Genomic DNA, 19375 nt, shown 5'->3' with positions numbered 1-19375 from the left:
TTATCTCAGAAACGTAAAATTTACAGACGTAAAAACTTGTTATTGGAATCTCCTGTAAAAGTGAAGAAACATAGGTGATTTATTTTTGGAACTCCGCTTAAGGGGAACTAAAAAGGGGGTGAAATTTTAAAATGAGCATTTCTGCAGTATATCTAAAAAGTAACATGTTACAGAAGTGAAAAATGGTATTTTTTATCTCTAATAAGAATAAAGTCAAACTTATTTTTGTTTTCGGAAAAAACACTTGGTTGTGCAGGGGTAAAATGACAGAAAATGGGGTTGAATTATTTTAATTAGGATACTGACATCTCAAAAACTGAAGATGTTACAGACGTGAAATTTGGTATTTGGAATATTCTTTGCAGACGTGAAAAGTGGTGTTTGGAATCTGCTTTCAAAGTCAGGAAACACGTATTCTCGGAAAATCCAATGAGGGGGGGGGGGGTGGTGGTGAAAGAATTGAAAACTAATTGAATTAATTGTATGAGGATACTTGCATCTAATAAAAACTAAAGTTGTTACAGACGTGAAAATTGGTATTTGGATCTCCTTTATAAACAAAGAGAAAGGCATTTTCGGGGGAAATCATCTTGGAGGGCGGGGGTGAAAAGAGTTGAATTCCTTTTATGAGGACACATATCTCAGTAACTGAACATGTTAGAGTCGTGATTACTGGTATTTAGAAAATCCTATACTATTAAAGAAACAAGTATTTTTGGCCGGAAAATTTACTCAAGGCGGGGGGGGGGTTAATACATTATTTTTTTTTTGCAAACTGCTTAACGTCGCACCGACACAGATAGGTCTTACGTGACGATGGGATAGGAAAGTGCTAGGAGTGGGAAGGAAGCGTGAAAACCATCTTCAGGGCTGCCGATAGTGAGGTTCGAACCCACTATCTCCCGAATACTGGATACTGGCAGCACTTAAGCGACTGCAGTTATCAAGCTCGGTTGGGGAAGGGGGCGGTGAAAGGAAGTGAAAAAAGTTTATTCTTTTCATGGGAATACTTCTATCCCAAAACAGAAGGTAACAGACGTGAATATTGGTACTCGGAATCTCCTTTAAACACACGTGAATATTGGTACTCGGAATCTCCTTTAAACATAAAGAAGCACGCCTTCTTTTTTAGAGGGCGGGGGTTAAATCGATTTAACGGCGGTGGGGTGAACAAGGAATTAAGACCAATTGATTTTACTGTTCATAATGTACTGATTCTGATCATAAACCGATCATTTTTAATCATTCCTGTTTTCGTTTTCAAGAGCCATCTGTTCCTTTGGAGAACTTAGATTACAGTAGATTCTCCTGGCATATAAATAAAAATTTAAACACATTTGAAATAAACGGTAGGAGTGAAATTGACCGTGCATTTGTTCACCTCTATAATAAGGTCAATAATGCACGGAAGTACCTATATCATTCGTATCGCCAGAAATCCTGCGCACTTGCCTACGTGCGACAATGATGCTGGCCACATTGTCAGCAATGACAATGGCAGCAGATATAATTTACCGTCAAGTAGCGGCCTTGCATCTTGCAGTGGGGTCCAGAATATCAACAATAATAATATAAGTTTCTTTTCTTGCTATTTCCTTTATGTCGCACCGACACAGGTAGGTCTTATGGCTACGACGGGGCAGGAAAGGCCTAGGAATGGGTAGGAAGCGGCCATGGCCTTAATTAAGGTACAGCCGTAGCATTTGCCTGGTGTAAAAATGGGAAACCGTGGGAAACCATCTTCAGAGCTGCCGACAGTGGGGTTCGAGCGCACTATCTCCCGGATGAGAGCTAACACCTGCGCACCCCTAACCGCACGGCCAACTCGCCCGGTATAATAATAATAATAATAATAATAATAATAATAATAATAATAATAATAATAATAATAATAATAATAATAATGTTCTGGGCCGTCGTCAAAATGTGCGGACCGCGCTGGAAACAGGTCCTGGCCGGGTAATGACTACGAATGCAGTCCGGCCGCGAGTTCAGTACCGCCAAGGCACCCGAGACGACACCACGCCGGATCTCCTCAAGGATTTTATACATATTAAAATGCTTATAGTTAAAGATGGCAAAGATTTACGGACCCAACTGACCGGGTGGAATACCTGGACCCAGCCCAGGAAATACGAAGTCGATTGTTGGAAAGAAAGGTTGAAAAATGGAAGGAACTTTGCCGTAATCTCTCAGAAAGCGAGTGAGATCACGAATTTCGGCGGATTATGTATAAAAAGTTAAGCATTCCATTCTAAATTTCAGTATAATACCGTAGCGAAGCACGGGTATCTTGCTAGTATATATATAAAATAACTTGTCCTGACTGACTGATTGATTCATCATCGCCGAGCAAAAACTATTGGACATAAAGAAATGAAATTTTGAGGATACATTCATATTAGGGTGTAGGTGCTCACGAAGGGAGGATTTTTGGATATTCAGTCGCTAAGGGGGTGAAAAGGGTGGTGAATTTTAAAATGAGGATATCTATATCTCAAAAACTTAAAAGTTTACAGACGTAAAAATTAGTATTTGGAATCCCATTTAAAAATAAGGAAACACGTACTTTTTGTTTTCGGAAAATCCCATTAATGGGGGTGAAAATGGGGCAAAAAGTAGTCGAACACTTTTTATGAGGAGACTTATATCTCAAAAACTGAAGATGTTACAGCAATGAAAATTGGTATTTGTAATATCTAGGGCTCGGATGTTTAAGACCTAAAAATAGCCCAAATAAGCAAGCAAATATATTACCTCAAAAGTCACGAAATATGAACTCAAAAGCTACAAAATATGACGTAAAAATTGCAAAATATGACCCAAAAATGATTAATCTAAATATGGCCATTTTAAAATCAGTTATAAATCGAAACGGCAATTCCTTTGATACATATTTGTTAACTAATTTGTTTATTCGTACTTTCATATTAATTTTCTGAATATACATGTTTAGCAGTTATTCACTGTCTATTGTCCTCGATTTACTTATCAAACATATGGGAATACATACCTATAAAGTACTAAGTTCGCTAATATTATCAGATCACACAACATTTTAAAAGTCAAAACATGTTCGCACCCTTCTTTGTTGGTTTGAAATACGAGAAAACTAGAAATCAATCTATTTTTTGAAAATATTTTGGAACGTTTAAGCCCAGATTACATTAATATTACTCAATGCGTTAAAGTTTAAATTGAACACCACGAATCGAATTAAGTAGATGTCTTTCGATACATTATTGTATGGTGGCAGGGCAAATAGTGCAAACCCACGTAACTTTTTCATTTATCTCCGCGGTTGGTAATGAAATGTATGACAAGATTCATCTTCAAATCATTAGGTGTGAAAGACCTCCGATTATCACTTAACACATTCTTGTAAGAAGAGAAGCTTCTTACTACGTTACAAGACGTTAGTGGTGCATATTTAAATAATATTAAATCACTGCTGTCGAGTATGCACTCATCTTGAATTGTTCTGGTATCTTCTCCTCTAAGAACATCATTTATCTTTCACACACACTGAAAAGCGTCACTTCGATTATGCACATTTTAAAGTTTCCATTTTATACTGACGTCAACTATCCCATGTGATTGTTGTGCTGAAAGTTCAACACTTCCCACATTTTCAATACTTGCGTGGATTTCTCAGCTAGCAGCTTCTAAACGAGTAATTGCACTCGATAAAATTCCAAAGTTCGACTTGATATATGCCAGACTTTCTGACAAACTGTTGGAAAATAATTACTGCGCAATCTTGATAGAAGGGCAGAGTATTCCACTTGTATTAACTACAGATGTGATACAGGAAAGCAGTTTTGTGAATACTAGTTCTCATTTGGAAAGTTCACGATGATTTTGTACAGCTGTCGCCAAACCGCCGAAATATGACCAAAATATGACGTTCCTACGAAAATAGCTCAAAATATGACCTTATGAAAAAATAGCCAAAATATGCATTTATATGACAAATAAAAATCACTTTATTGTGACGATAATCACCTCATTTGCACCAAAATCCAATCAGGTAAATAAAATAAGAGACAAAAAATGACTTTTCCTAAACATCCGAGCCCTAGTAATCTTTTGAAAATAAAGAGACGCGTATTTTTGTGTTTTTTGGATAATCCGATGAATAGGGGGTGAACAGGAGTGACAACGGGGTGAATTTCTAAAAAGATTATATCTGCAAATTATCTCAGAAGCGTAACATATTACAGATTTGAAAACTGGTATTTGGAATTTCCCGTAAAAGTAAAGAAACATAATATTTTTTTCGGAAAATCCGCTTAAGGGGAACTGAAAAATGAGGTGAATATTTTAAATTAGCATATCTACAGTATATCTCAAAAACGCAACCTGTTGCCGACGTGAAAATTGGTATTTGGAATCTCCTTTAAAAATAAGGGAAGAAGGGAACAAGTATTCTTTTGTTTATGGAAAAAAAACCTTATGGGGGAGGGAGTGGAAGAATTGAAAAATCACTTGAATTAAATGTATGACAATGTATATACCAAAATATCTAAAGATATTTCAAACGTGAAAACTGGTATTTAGAATCTCCTTTAAAAATAAAGAAACACGCATTTTTGGGGAATCAACTTGGTAATGGGTGGGGCGGGGAGATGAAAACGGAGATTAATTTCTTTTACGAGGATACATTTATCTCAAAAACTGAAGATGTTACGGTCGTGATAATTCGTATTTGGAAGCTCTTTTAAAGAAACGGGTACTGTTTTTTTGCTAGTTGTTTTACGTCGCACCGACACAGATAGGTCTTACGGCGACGATGGGACAGGAAAGGGCTAAGAATGGGAAGGAAGCGGCCATGGCCTTAATTAAGGTACAGCCCCAGCATTTGCCTGGTGTGAAAATGGGAAACCACTGAAAACCATTTTCAGGGCTGCCGACAGTGGGGTTCGAACCTACTATCTCCCGAATACTGGATACTGGCCGCACTTAAGCCACTGCAGCTATCGAGCTCGGTGCGGATACTGTTTGTTTTTGGAAAAGGAATAACAGGTATTCAACTCCTTTATCAGTCCTTCCCCCATCACCACCCCCACACCCACCCCCACCCCCACCCCCACCTAAGTTAAATTTCCGAAAACTGAAAATACATGTTTCTTTATTTTTAAGAGTTTCCAAATACCAACTTTCACGTCTGTAGATAACGTTTTCAGTTTTTGAAATATAAGCATCCTCGTAAAAAATATTCAACTCTTTTTTTCGTTGTTTTCACCCTCGTTGAGTGCATTTTCCGAATTAAAAAAATACGTGTTCCTGTATTTGAAAGGTCTTTCAAAATGCCAAGTTTCACGTCTGTAACATGTTAAGTTTTGACACATACTGTACTCTTGATATACCGGTACTTATTTAAACATTCACCCACTTTTTCAATTCTTTTCAGCTCCTCAAGTGGATTTTCCGAAAAGAAAAGAATACGTGTTTCTTTATTTTTAAAGGAGATTCAAAATTCCAATTTTCACGTCTGTAACATCTTCCGTTTTTGAGATATAAGCATCCTCATAAAAAGAATTCAACTCCTTCTTCACTTCTTTCAACCACCCCCCCCCCCCCACCCTTAAGCGGAATTTCCGTAAACAAAAAATATGTTTCTATATTTTAAAAGAGATTCAAAATACCAAATCTTCATTTTTTGATATATAAGTATCCTCTTGAACAGAATTCAACTCCTCTTTTACTCATTTTCGCCCCCACCCCCCAAAGTCAATTTTCCGAAAACAAACAAATACATGTTTCTTCAATTTTAAAGTATATTCTAAATACCAAATTTCACGTCTGTAAAAGCTTCACTTTTTGAGATATAAGTATCCTCTTAAACCGATTCAACTCCTCTTTTACCTATTTTCACCCCACGCCTACCAAAGTCGATTTTTCGAAAACAAAAAATACTTGTTTCTTTATTTTTAAAGGAGATTCCAAATACCAATTTGAAAGTCTGTAACAACTTTAGTTTTTATTAGATATAAGTATCCTCATACAAATAATTAAATTAATTTTTCAATTCTTTCACACACACCCCTCAATTGGATTTTCCGAAATCAAAGGAATACGTGTTCCTTTACTTTTAAAGGAGATTCCAAATACCAATTTTAACGTCTGATACATCTTCGGTTTTTGAGATATAAGTATCCTCACAAAAGTTATTCAACACGATTTTCACCTTTTTAACACCTCTTAATGGGATTTTCCTAAAATAAAAAATAAGTAATTCTTTATTTTTAAAGTAGGTTCCAAACATCAATTTTTACGTCTGTAAACGTTAACATTTTTGATATATAGATAAACTTTTTTTTTAATTCGTCCCCCTTTCCATCCCCTTAGCGACGGAATATCCAAAAATCCTCTCTTAGTGAGCACCTACATTCTAATATAAATTTATCCCTAAAATTTAATTCTTTTGATGTCCAGTAGTTTTGGCTCGGCGATGATGAGTCAGTGAGTCAGTCAGTCAGTCAGTCAGGACATGATATGTTATATACATAGATAACATTCTTCCTGGATTAAGGCTTATTTATAATATTTACATTGTTTACATCACTCGCCCCTCCTTCTTCACATTTACGCAACACGAAGATTATAATCTAACGAGAAGACATGATATCTGTGTTGGTACATGGCTTGAAATATGAGTATTCTTTGTTGACAATCCAGTAGCAAAGAGGAAATAATGAACGAACGCATAGAACCGAGAGCGTTAACGGGCCAAGTTTGAGTCTTGTGTTCGGTGATTCAAACCTGATGCTAAAGGAATGTATTTATGCATTTATTTCAATGGTCCACAATAATTAAGACCATCAATAATTGAAGGCCTCCCCAGAATGAGGACGTAACCACCAAATGTTTGAAAAATGAGATTTCAGTGGAAATAGTGTGTATCGTCACGCCTGTGTGTTCTGGTGTCATCTTATATCTTACATTTGAACTTCAGGCTTGTTTACAGCCAGCAGAACTTTGTCCACCGTGGTGTAAGGATGGAACATCAGTCAAGATTATGGACAGTGCTTTTGTTGGTTCACCATCGTTTAAATAAAGACCATAGATGAAATCACAACTATATTTTGAAATATTTTCTTGACATTTTCTTGGCATTGCTGTTATTTTTACTCTAATATTATTTGCTACCATTTTTGTTCCAAGTGCATGTACAGGATTTCTCTTCTGTAAAACGCTAGCGTATTTAACTCCGCAGTCGCTCGGATCCGGGACCCTAAGGTACCTCCCGTAGAGACGCCATCTTGCCTAGTTAGGTTAAACCTATTAGGTTAAGCTTACACTCTTCGGTATCGGTTTTGGGGTCTGTACGTTTAACGCCCTTGTAAGGTTAAGCCTGGGAAAGGTGTCGAACCCAGGGGCTGTATGGTTACGCCTGCACACGTAACCAGCGTTAGTTATAGCGTCATGTGAAGTTAAGCATGCTCTGTTAGCCAGCAGTCTGCATTTTAAATCACCCACGCTGTGTCGTCACAGCTCCGTCACTCCTCCAAGGAGAGACGGTAAAGAGCCTTTGTGAGGTCAGGTTAGTGTTTGTGCACCTGCAGGTCATCTAACCAATTGGGCTCCTCCAAGGGGAGACTGTAATGATCCTGTGTGAGGTTAGGTTAGCGTCCGAGAGCGAGGTTATGTTAACATGTCATAATAACGTCTGAAACTCACCTGCAGTTCAACTCACCTATTCGGCTCCACCAAGGGAGCCCGACGAATTCGGCTCCTGAAAAGATACCCGTGAGGTTAGCATTACCCTCGTACGTAAGTTTAATACGTCTTAAGGTCACCTAAAAGCAAAACTATCCCAAGTCATTGCCTTACCGATTGGGCTCCTCCGGTAGCCTGCGAGGTTATATGTCTTTTCACGAGAGTTTATTCCTCTCACTAAGAATACCGACTCACTGTCTGCTCGAAGATGCAACACCTTATCTCAACGCTGTACAGCTTGGGACATTCCCCCACTATGAGAAGACTTTTTTGTATTACACCACGCCTTGTGCCTTCATTTCTCGTTATTTAATCACTATTTTATAAAAGAAGCATATGTATATACCGGTATATATGACAACCATATATTAATTTGATTACGTACTCTCCCAAACTCTCTAAATGTAAGAAACTAAAATAAAATACAATTAATGCGACGTACTACTTTTCTTCGAGCTCGCATAAAGTCGAGTGAGTGCGACGGTTGCTTCACCAATCAACCACGTCTATGCCCACGTGCAAAGGCAAAGTGCTCCGCCTATTTGTTTACATCAGGATAAAACCTTCATGAAAAGTGGTATAGTATTGCTCTCGTACGTAAGGTTATGGCGTTATTTCACGATTTACGTTCCATACTTTATACCAGAATTCAAAAGAGCAAAAAACACTTTTCTGTGAAATGCGATGAGACGAGTGTTCAATATCCCAGTGAATAAGCAAGCCTGAAATTGTTTGCAACCTGTCACGTCCCCTGTGGTACCATTTCACCGTTTTCTTTCAAGAAAGGATAATGCTTGTGTTAGATACGCAGTTCTCCAGCGACAGCAATCGACATGCATATATCGTGTACGGTACAGAAACATTTTATAAATATAATTGTGACGTGTAATCCGCTCTAAATAAAAGACAGATTATTTTTAAGGTGTGTCTCTTGTACGGAAATGCCCACGTTAAACAAGAGTGTTTTAATATGCCGCGCACGATACGACTAACAGATATATTGACTTCGTAGTAGGTTGTATGTTGTTGTTGTTGTTGTTGTTGTTTGAGTAATCAGTCCATAGACTGGTTTGATGCAGCTCTTCACGCCACCCTATCCTGTGCTAACCTGTGCATCCGACATCTGCTCTAATCTGCTTGCCATATTCATACCTTGGTCCACCTCTACCGTTCTTACCATCTACACTTCCCTCAAACACCAACTGAAGAAGTCTGGGTGTCATTCTATGTACTCTCCTCGTCAAATTTAGCCAAATCGAACTCTTCTTACCACTTCGATTCAGTACTCCTTCACACGTGATTCGATCTATCCATCTCACCTTCAGCATTCTTCTGAAACACCACGTTTCAAAAGCTTCTATTCTCTTCTTTCTGAGTAGTTATTGTCCATGTTTCACTTCCATGCAATGCCGTGCTCCAGACGAAAGTCTTCAAAAACATATTTCTAATTCCTATATCAATGTTCGAACTAAGTAGATTTAGTTTCTTAAGAAAGGCCTTCCTTGCTTGTGCTAGTCTGCATTTTATGTACTCCTTACTCCTGGCATCGTTAGTTACTTTACTACTCAATAAAATATTCATCTACTCCCTTGAAGACTTCATTTCCTAATCTAATATTTCCTGCATCACCTGACTTCATTCGACTGCACTCCATCACTTTTGATTTGAATTTATTTACTTTCATCTTTTACTCCTTCCCCAAGATTCTCAGATATTTCTCCAGATCTTCTGCAGACTCAGATAAAATAACAATATCATCGGCAAATCTCAGAGTTTTGATTTCCTCTGCTTGAATTGTAGTCGTTTTCCAATTCCTATTTGATTTTCTTTACTGCCTGTTCTCCACAAACGTTGAAAAGGAGGGGTTAGACAAACTGCAGCCCTGCCTGACTCCTTTCTGGATTGCTGCTTCTTTTTCAGAGCCCTCGATTCTTATGTCTGCAGCCTTATTTTTATACAGAGTGCAGATAATTCTTCCTTCTCGGCATCTGATCACGATGACCCTCAGAACTTCAAATAGCTTGGTCCAATCAATACTATCGAATGCCCTTTCTAGATCTATGACACGTAGGTGAGCTTTGCCTTCTTAATTTGGTCCTCGAAGATCAGATGTAAAGCCAGGATTGCTTCAAGATTCCTACATTTCTTCTGAACCAAATTGAACTTCTCCCAACTCAGTTTCAAACTGTCTTTCAATTCTTCTGTAAATAATACGGGTTAAAATTTTGCAGCCGTAAGATACTAAATTAATTTTGCAGTAGTTTTCACACTTGTCAGCATCGGCTTTCTTGGCAATAGGTATAACAACATTCTGCGGGAAATCGGATGGCACTTTCCCGTATAACACATCTTGCACACGAAATGGAATAACCTCGCCATGTTGGTTTCTACTAAGGGAGTCAGTAATTCTGGGGGTATGTCATCAATTCCTGGTGCCTTGTTCCTATTTAGGTCCCTCAAAACTCTATCGAATTCTGACCTTAACATTGGGTCTCCCTCTTCGTCTACATCAACAGTCTATTCTTGTTCCCGACGCATAATCATCTACTTCTTTCCTTGATACAATTCTTCGATATGTTCTTGTCATCTTCCTGCTTTGTATTCATTTCCTAGAAGTGGTTTTCTATCTGAGATCTTAATATTCAAACACCAAGTGTTCCTTTCTCCGAAGGTTTAATTGATTTTCCTGTATGCGGTATCTATCGTTCCCGAAACCTTACAACGTTCAACATCCTTGCACTTCTCTTCCAGCCATTTTTCCTTACCTGTCATGCATTGTCTATCCATTTCATTCTTTAATCGCCTGTATTTTTTACTGCCCTCCTCAATTTTTGCATTCTTGTACTTTCGTCTTTCGTCAATCAGGTCTAGTATCTCCTGAGCTATCCATTAATTCTTAGTTGAACTTTATTCTCTTCCTAAACGTTTTTCAGCTGACCTCATTCTCCACGACATTCCATTCTTCTTCTATTGTCTATCCTTTAGCATTTTCATAGAGTCCTTGTGCAACAAGGTCCTTGAAACTATCCCTCACACTCTTTTCTTTTATATTACCTAGATATCATCTTCTTGTATTACTTTCTTCAATTTCGTCAACTTTAAATGGCATTTCATGACCAACAAATTGTGGTCAGAGTCCACGTCTGCTCCTGGGAAAGTCTTGTAATCCAACGCCAGGTTTCTGAATCTCTTTCTAATCATAATTAATTATATTTGATACCTTAAAGTGTTTCCAGGTTTCGTCGACGTATACAGCGGTCGTTGGTGGTGTTTAAACCAAGTATGAGTAAGGACTAAATTATGATCGGTGCAGAATTCAACCAGCCGATTTCATCCTTCATTCCTTTGTCCCTATCCGAATTCTGGTACTATATTACCTTCTCTTCCTTGGCCTACCACTGCATTCCAGTCTCCCATCACAATTACAGTAGATTCTCGTCACCTTTTACATATTGTGTTAAATCTTCTCTCTGTTCATGTATATTCTTTCAATTTCTTCATCATCCGCTGAACTAGTAGGCATATAGGCCTGCACATTTTTGGTAGGCATTGGTTTGGTGTCTATCTTGACGAGCAATAGTCCTTTCATTGTGCTGGTCGTAGTAGCTTACCCGCTGCCCTATTTTCTTTTGTTCATTATTTAGCAAACTCCTGCATTTCCCCTGTTTGATTTTGTGTTGAAAATTCTGTAGTTGCCAGACCAAAAGTACTGCTCTTCTTGCCAATGTACTTCACTTATACGGAGCGGGCAAAATAAAGCTGGGCCGGAAATTGTTTACAATAGGGCTGACGGGGGATTGATCCTTATTAAAGAACACCACAAAAGTTGCTGGAAATGGCTTCATCTTAAGGAATGAAAATCCGAGGATCCATAAGACCTGAATTCACTTCACTTAGAAAATACCGGCAGAACTCAATATGCGAAGGTTAGTCTGGACTCTTTAATTCAAGCACAGCAGTAAATTTGGAAGGATAAAGATGGAGGTCCATTCTTCACGACTATCTCTTGATTCCCACTTGCACAGATAAACGGCGTTGAGATTTCGTCGGACTGCTTTCCAGGGTTTCCTTCACTCCAGCAATGTTTTCTGGTGTTCGAAGTCTTTTCCCTTTTTGTTCGCTGCACAGCCCGTTTCACGCCATTTTGCCACGAAGTTTTGTACTGCAGATTTTGCTGGAGGTTTTGCCAAAACACTTTCAGTCTTAAACGTTTGCGCACACAGTTCCACACAGGGTTTCCTCGAATCGTGCCTCGCAGAACGCGCGACAGTGAACACGCGCTGTTTTATCGTGAGCACCATTTTGTGTTGCATTCAACTGGTCAGTAAACACAACTGCTCCTCGCACTTAATGACACAGTGACTTACTCGGGAGATGCGCACGGGCAGATATGCAACAGCAACCGATTGGTGCATCGAAATCATAGTTTCCAGCATTTCCCGTAATGGACAATTATCCTGTTGATTAACAAGGGTCAATTCCGGGCAGTCTTATAAATACTTTCCGAGCCAGTTTTTACGGTAAAGTAGATTGCATTTGTTTAAGAAAAAATAGGCGCAGGTGATTCACCCGGTAAATATGTATACATGTCTCACTACCTTTCCTGACGCTTGCCGTATGTGATAAAATTGTCAATAACTACTTGCATAGCGTGGCATGTTCTATTTTATACGGTATATGCTGCTTTAACATGCACCATGCTACACGCACGGTTGTCTACGTTGTTTTATCTTATTAATGTGCAACAGCGTATTACGTAAGTAAATATGGAGGCAGTCATGTTATGAGTATGCAAAATTAATTTCTAATTTTCTAATGTACATATCTTTGTTTATGCAAGCACCTGATTATGAAGAGGTGGAGTGATGGAACGGAACACATTTCGTTTTCAGTGGAGTAAAAATTGCGAACAGCGAAGACATAAATACGTAGGAAGTATTAGTCTGGGGATGATGCTTATTCGGATTCAGAAGATTGAGGGATTGCTGATTATGATTATGATTCAGAGGACGCATGACGTTACTCACTTTGTTCGGTGGACATTTATTCTCTGGTGTCTCTCATTCCGTACTCGTTGACAGTGGAACATGGCTGTTTTCAATTTATCGTGGTGCCAGTGCGATAAAAGGAATATCCAAGCATCAAGAAGAGTTTGTGCTAGATTAACGAACGTTGGTAGGCGTGTTTATACATCTGAAAGACGCCGTTGATTCAAATATCCCGCAAAACGCATTAGCGTGGCGCTAGTAGCTGCCCCATGACGTTGCACTTAAGGTTTGTTTTAGATGCGGGCTGTACTGTGCGAGAGCGTTAGTTAACCGTGAGATTGGACGGAGTGACAGTGAGTGGGTCAAGAAGAGGCCAGGATCAACAGCTCACTGCGGTTGAACGAGGCCGTATAATAGGGCTACGTGAAAGTGGACTTTTCTTCCGCGCTATTGCAGAACGACTTGGTAGAAATGTCGCCACTGTGCATGCGTACTGGCAGCAGTGGTCACGAGAAGGTACGCTCGCAAGAAGACCGGGCTCCGGACGTCTCCGTGGCACCACCGAGAGGGAGGAACTTCGTACTCAACGTATGGCTGTGGCGCAGCGGACTGCGTCTGCAGCAGCAATTCGAGTGGCAGTTGGCACCACAGTCACCCAACGAACTGTTCTAAACCGGTCACTTGAAGGACAGCTCCGAGCCAGACGCGCTGCGATGTGCATTCCGCTTACCCCAAACCACCACCGTCTGCGACTTCAGTGGTGTCAAGCAAGAGCTCATTGGAGGATGTAGTGGAGGTCCATTGTGTTTTCCTATGAAAGCCGGTTCTGCCTTGGTGCCAGTGATGGCCCTGCGTTGGTTAGAAGGAGGTTAATTGAGCGCCTGCATTCCACCTGTCTGCGGCGTCAACACACTGGTCCTACACCGGGAGTTCTGGTCTGCGGAGCAATTTCCTATGACAGCAGGAGCACCCTCGTTATTATCCCACACACCCTGACTGCAGATGTGTACGTCCGTCTGGTGAACAGACCTGTTGTGCTGCCGTTCATGAAGAGCATTCCCAAAGATGTTTTCCATCTCTCCCCCATGCCGCAGTTGTAACCCAACGTGCTCTACAGAGTGTCGACATATTGCCTTGGCCTGCTCGATCCCCCTATCTGTCCCGAATCGGGCACATATGGGACATCATTGGACGACAACTCCAGCGTCATCCACAGCCGGCATTAACCATCGCTGTCTTGACCGACCAAGTGCAACAGGCATGGAACTCAATTCCACAAGCTGACATCCGGCACCTGTACGACACAATGCATGCACGTTTGCATGCCTGCATTCAGCAGTTAGGCGATTACACCGGTTATTAATGGACCAGCATGGCATATTTGCGATGGATTTCTGGCTCGGATATTAACCTGTAGTCTTGTACCTTTAATCAATTAAATATGTTACCTCGACAAATATATTACCAAAATTTCCGCATTCTATATTCCTTATTTCATGGTGTTTGGATTTATTTTTTCCATCAGTGTATAAAGTTTGAGTGAGTATGTCTATTGCACCAGTGTTGTCAAGTGAGGGATAGGCTGTGAACTGGACCAAATGGATTGCACACGAACTATCGTCAGTCTATCGGGCTATGTGAGCTCGATTAAAATTACCAAGTGCATTAAGTTCAATGCCACTGTATGTCAACGGTGACTAGGCCTATCATGCACGAATGAGGATGGAGATACACTCGCTGTAATACGGCATGAGTTTGCAGACATATCGTCTCAGGGAGGTCAAACTGAGGACGGCTCTGGAGTTCCAGAACATGAGACTTCAAATCCAAGCACGGAAGCAGGAAGATATAGGAGTGAGTAACCATCCATTCTAAACGTGGGAAGAAAATTGAGAATAATATGTTGGATTATGGTTGTTCTGATTGTTACGCAAAATTGTAAATACTAATTTGTAAAATTGCACATGATCTTGTTTTCTTGAATATAGCCTGTAGATATATCAGAGTCAAACTGTTAATTAAATTTATTTATGGTACCCTTATAAGCATATTCCTACCATATTCTAACGTTTGCAGGGGGTAGTATGTAAGGCCCAGTCAGCAGAGTACCAGTTTTCCAGTTGTATGAATACGACATGAGTAGAATTTTTTATGCTCTACCATTTATTATTGTTGTTGTGGTGGTTGTTGTTGTTAGTATTACCGTCATTTATTTCTCTTTTCACTAAACTTGCTCGTAAATGCCTTTACTGGAAGTCGCCAAGTGCATTCAGTTATGTACGAGAACTACAGTAATAGTGTTTTTTAAATATTTAAATTGATGCTTGATGGTGGTACGAGTATATTTGGTTAAGTTACAATTAACACGTAGGCGTGTGGCTAGATAACAGTATTGTCACTCAGAAGTTTGGCAATGTTTATTGTTCTATTACACTACATCACTTATTTTTACGAAATCGTAGCAGATTCTAAGTACTTAGTCAAGAGTTGGCAGTTGCAGGTAAGAGCGAATTAGCAGTCACGCGTTGCTTAGATTTGGTGGGACGAACGATTCAAACAGTATTCTAATGTTGGAGAACCTATTCAACAGTGATGGTGATCGGGATGGCTCTGTTGATGATCAGATGAAGATGGCAATAACAAATCCAATGGAAATATTGAAAATAAGATAGAACTTTCCACACTAAAAATCAAATTCAACATGTACAGTAGTTACCAGATTCTACGTGAATTTCTTAAATTCAGTCTTGAAGGAGTCCTACAATGAAAGAAGATACTAACTACTATCTAATTCAAAGCATCTCTACAAGTTCAGTTTACAACAGTAAGCACTCTGGGTCCTAATTTAAGATTAATTCCTTGTAATAACCAAGCAAGTTGGCCGTGCGGTTAGGGGCGCGCAGCTGTAAGCTTGCAATCGGGTGATAGTGGGCTCTAAGCACACTTTCGGCAGCCCTGAAGATGGTATTCTGTGGTTTCTACCTTAATTTAGGCCACCGCTGCTTCCCTCCCAATCCTAACCCTTACCTATCCCATAGTCACCATAAGACTTATCTGTGCCGGTGCGATGTAGGATAAACTAATAAAAAAAGAAAAAAAGAAAAGTAATTCCTTGTAAGATGCGTCACTTAAAAGCAAACCATGCATAACATGAATGAGTACACCGGGGAGAGTTGGGCGATTATCAACGATAGGATGTTTTAAATTATGACTTTAAAAATATTACGCTAGTTGAAAAGCTAAGTTAAGAAGAACGACAAGCATAGAGCAGTGGCCCCGGGCGAGTGCAGGAAACATTGACTAATGTGCTGCTCAGTTGGGACATTCTACATCAATACGCTAGCAAGAGTCCTTGTGACTTGACTGAAAGAACCTATCAGAGACATCAGGTTTTCTGATATTCCGTCAGTGCTGCAAGCACAGGACGACTTCGTTGATGGCATCCTACAGCTGTCAAACATTTGGTAGAATTTCCAGAACTTCGTGGGTGATCATATAGAAGAGATGCAATGACCACAATAAACCCTTGGTAATACCTGTATAGTCACTATTTCATTTATATTATGGCTCGCAGATTACTGCTATTATGGACATTTCTAACTTATAAATAAACCTTGATAATGGCACCAGGCTTATAGACATATTAATTACATATTCATCCTTGTTTTGGGGTTTTCACCAATTTATTTTATTATTGTATTTAGTCTTTGTCCTGCATTATTTCTTATGGCAACGATGAGTTAGGAAAGGGGAAGAAGCGACCATGACCTTAATTAAGGTACAGCCCCACCATTTGCCTGGTGAGAAAATATGAAACCACGGAAAACCATATTGAGTGCGGTTCGAGCCTACTATCTCTACTCTTACGTGACCCAAAGTGTGTAGGCAGTTATTTGGTGGGGTGAGCAACCAACACCGGAGCTTTAAACAAGTGTGAAAACTCTCAAATAAAAAATCGTCGTTGCCGGCACAAAACCTCCTATGTGGTCATATTTTTGGAGATATACTGACCCGCAGCACATGCAGTATGGAGAGCGAGAATGTCTTGACAGTATTAACACAATATTGCACCTTAGATGACAGAAGCTTACCGGCAAAAGTTCTAAGCTTAAATACTTCACACAGGAGGTTTTGTCCCAGCAGCGACGAAATGCCAATGAATAAGGTCGCCGGCATCTACTGCAATGCGTTATGGGGTAAATCTACACAGACAAGAACTCGCGTTTCATCAGGAAAGGCTTTTCCGATACTTTCTAAATAGGTATTTGATAAGGATGACGCGCAGATGCTCTACACTACATTTACATGGCATTCCGTTACGAATTAGACGTACGGGGTGTTTGAAAAAGGACTCCCTAGTTTGAATGAGTCCTAGAAACTGTACAAAGTGACATACACTATTCTACTTTGTGGAACAGTTAATCGTCATAACTGCGGAATTTGGGGTGCAAAGCATCCACGTGAAGTTATTCAGCATCACCGTGACTCTCCCAAACTTAATGTCTGGTGCGGTTTGATGGAAGATCGTGTCATTGGTCCTTTCATTCTTTTAGAAAGAAACAATAAACGGGGACATTTACTATGACATGTTGACAGAGTACGTCTTTTCCCAAGTGGACGATATTGAGGCGGAAAGGGGGCTTGTGTTTTTCCAACAAGATGGCGCTCCACCTCATTACAGTAACCATGTGCGTGCGGCTCTTGAAACTCGATTTCCAGGAAGGTGAATAGGCAGGGCTGGCCCAATACCTTGGCCACCACGAAGCCCAGACTTAACCCCACTGGACTTTTTCTCTTGGGTCCACATAACAGATGTTGTGTACGGTGAAAAGATCCGAGACATCAATCATTTACGGGAAAGAATCGTCGCGGCGGTTGGGACAGTTACACCTGAAATGTTGGTGAATACGTGGCGAGAAGTGGAATATCGTCTCGACGTGTGCACAGCCAAAAATGGATCCCTCGTTGAAGTCTACTAACATCAAACAAAACTTGAAGGAACTTTCTTTCATGGTATGTACTCACTGATGAAGTTTTCATTAATTTCCCCATTGAATTTATACTTAAAACAAGGGAGTTCTTTTTCAAACACTCTGTATTCATTAGCAACTAGTTTGCTTCGGAATTATGTTCAGGGAGAGAAGAGGCCTACCAAGCTTCTGTACTTGGCACTTTTATTCCATACCGAGTCTCGGAAACTTATTCTCTTTAGGAAGCCACATTCACACTGATGAATACATGACACACGCATTAAGAAATAACCAAATACCGTTATAACCAACGTCATATACAATAGAACACTTCAGTAAACACAATCTACGGTACTGTTCCAAAGGGTGTGTCAGAAATGTAACACTGCTTCAAGAACATGTCAAGCAGAGTATTGTTATATGTCTTTGTCTTGAAGTATTTTGCTGTGTACTTTATAAGCACTTCTTACTAATTGAAAGTTTACATTAATTGCATAAACTTAGGCTACGTACGCCTATTGATGCTATACAATTTGTAGTTACCTAAATATTCTGGTTCACTGCGGTTAATTACATCCAGGGGCGTACGCAGAAATTATTTTCTGGAGGAGATGTTCAATATTAAAATCGGAGGACTTCTATAAAATAATGTTGGGTGCATATTGTGAAATTAGAAACACTAAATTAAGATTTTGAAAATAACAGAATTACTTAATTAAGACACATCGACAAGAATTATGTCTCTCCGCAGAAATCGACATTGCTAGTTTATTTCACAAGGCGTACTGTCCGGTGTCTGAATCTCCCCGTCCTAAGTCCTGAATTCATCACATCACAAATATTTTACCTGTTCGTTTCATCCATTGTTCACAAAGCCCTGTGCTATTTGACATTCAACTTTCAGCTTAACTGTACCGTTTCTCCATAGGTCCACACTTCCACTCACTCAACTCCGGCCGTAAAGGTTAGGGTAAAAAAAAACTTCTCTTAAAATCAAAAGCTCGCACAGAGGTCTCATAATAGTCTTTTCATCTTTCGCTAATGACGTACGGCAATTGCCTGCGCAGTGCGATGAATTAACAACTGCAGAATACAACACAGACTGAAGGTGAAATGGGAGGTCAAGCTCACTGTAATACAAAGGGCACTAGGAAAGTTTTACAATACACAAAAACGGTTGGCTGTACACCCCTGTTATGGTGAGGGGTGAAAACCGGTCTAGAAGACAGCAAGGCGTGGCCTTCACACCAGTTGTTACCAAGCAGTGGGATTGAAAGCAAGTTAAGATGTCAGTGTGGTCTAAAAGTAAATATCGCACAATTATCCGCTACAATTTTGCTCGTGGATTAACTGTTGACCAGTGCCTGGAGGAAACGACTCCTGTGCAGAGGAAAGACTGTCCACATCGAACAACTATTTTCTGCTGGTACAAAGAGTCCCAGAGGGGAAATTTTGGGGTTGAAGACATTCCTCGTTCTGGGCCACCGTCTGAATCAGTGACTGAGGAAAACGTTGAAGCTGTGAGGAAAATGTTGCAGCAAGAGAGGCGGTTGACATATCGGCAGGTAGAAGAGACCCTCCACTTCGCTGCACCAGCTATTCATTCAGTTCTACATGACCATCTCCATGTTAGAAAGGTTTGTTCCCTTTGGGTGCCCCATTCACTTTCAGGGGAACAAAGGGCACATCGAGTGA

This window comes from Anabrus simplex, chromosome 2, assembly GCF_040414725.1.
Source record: "Anabrus simplex isolate iqAnaSimp1 chromosome 2, ASM4041472v1, whole genome shotgun sequence".
Classification (NCBI taxonomy): domain Eukaryota; kingdom Metazoa; phylum Arthropoda; class Insecta; order Orthoptera; family Tettigoniidae; genus Anabrus; species Anabrus simplex.
This window is presented reverse-complemented; position numbering follows the sequence as displayed.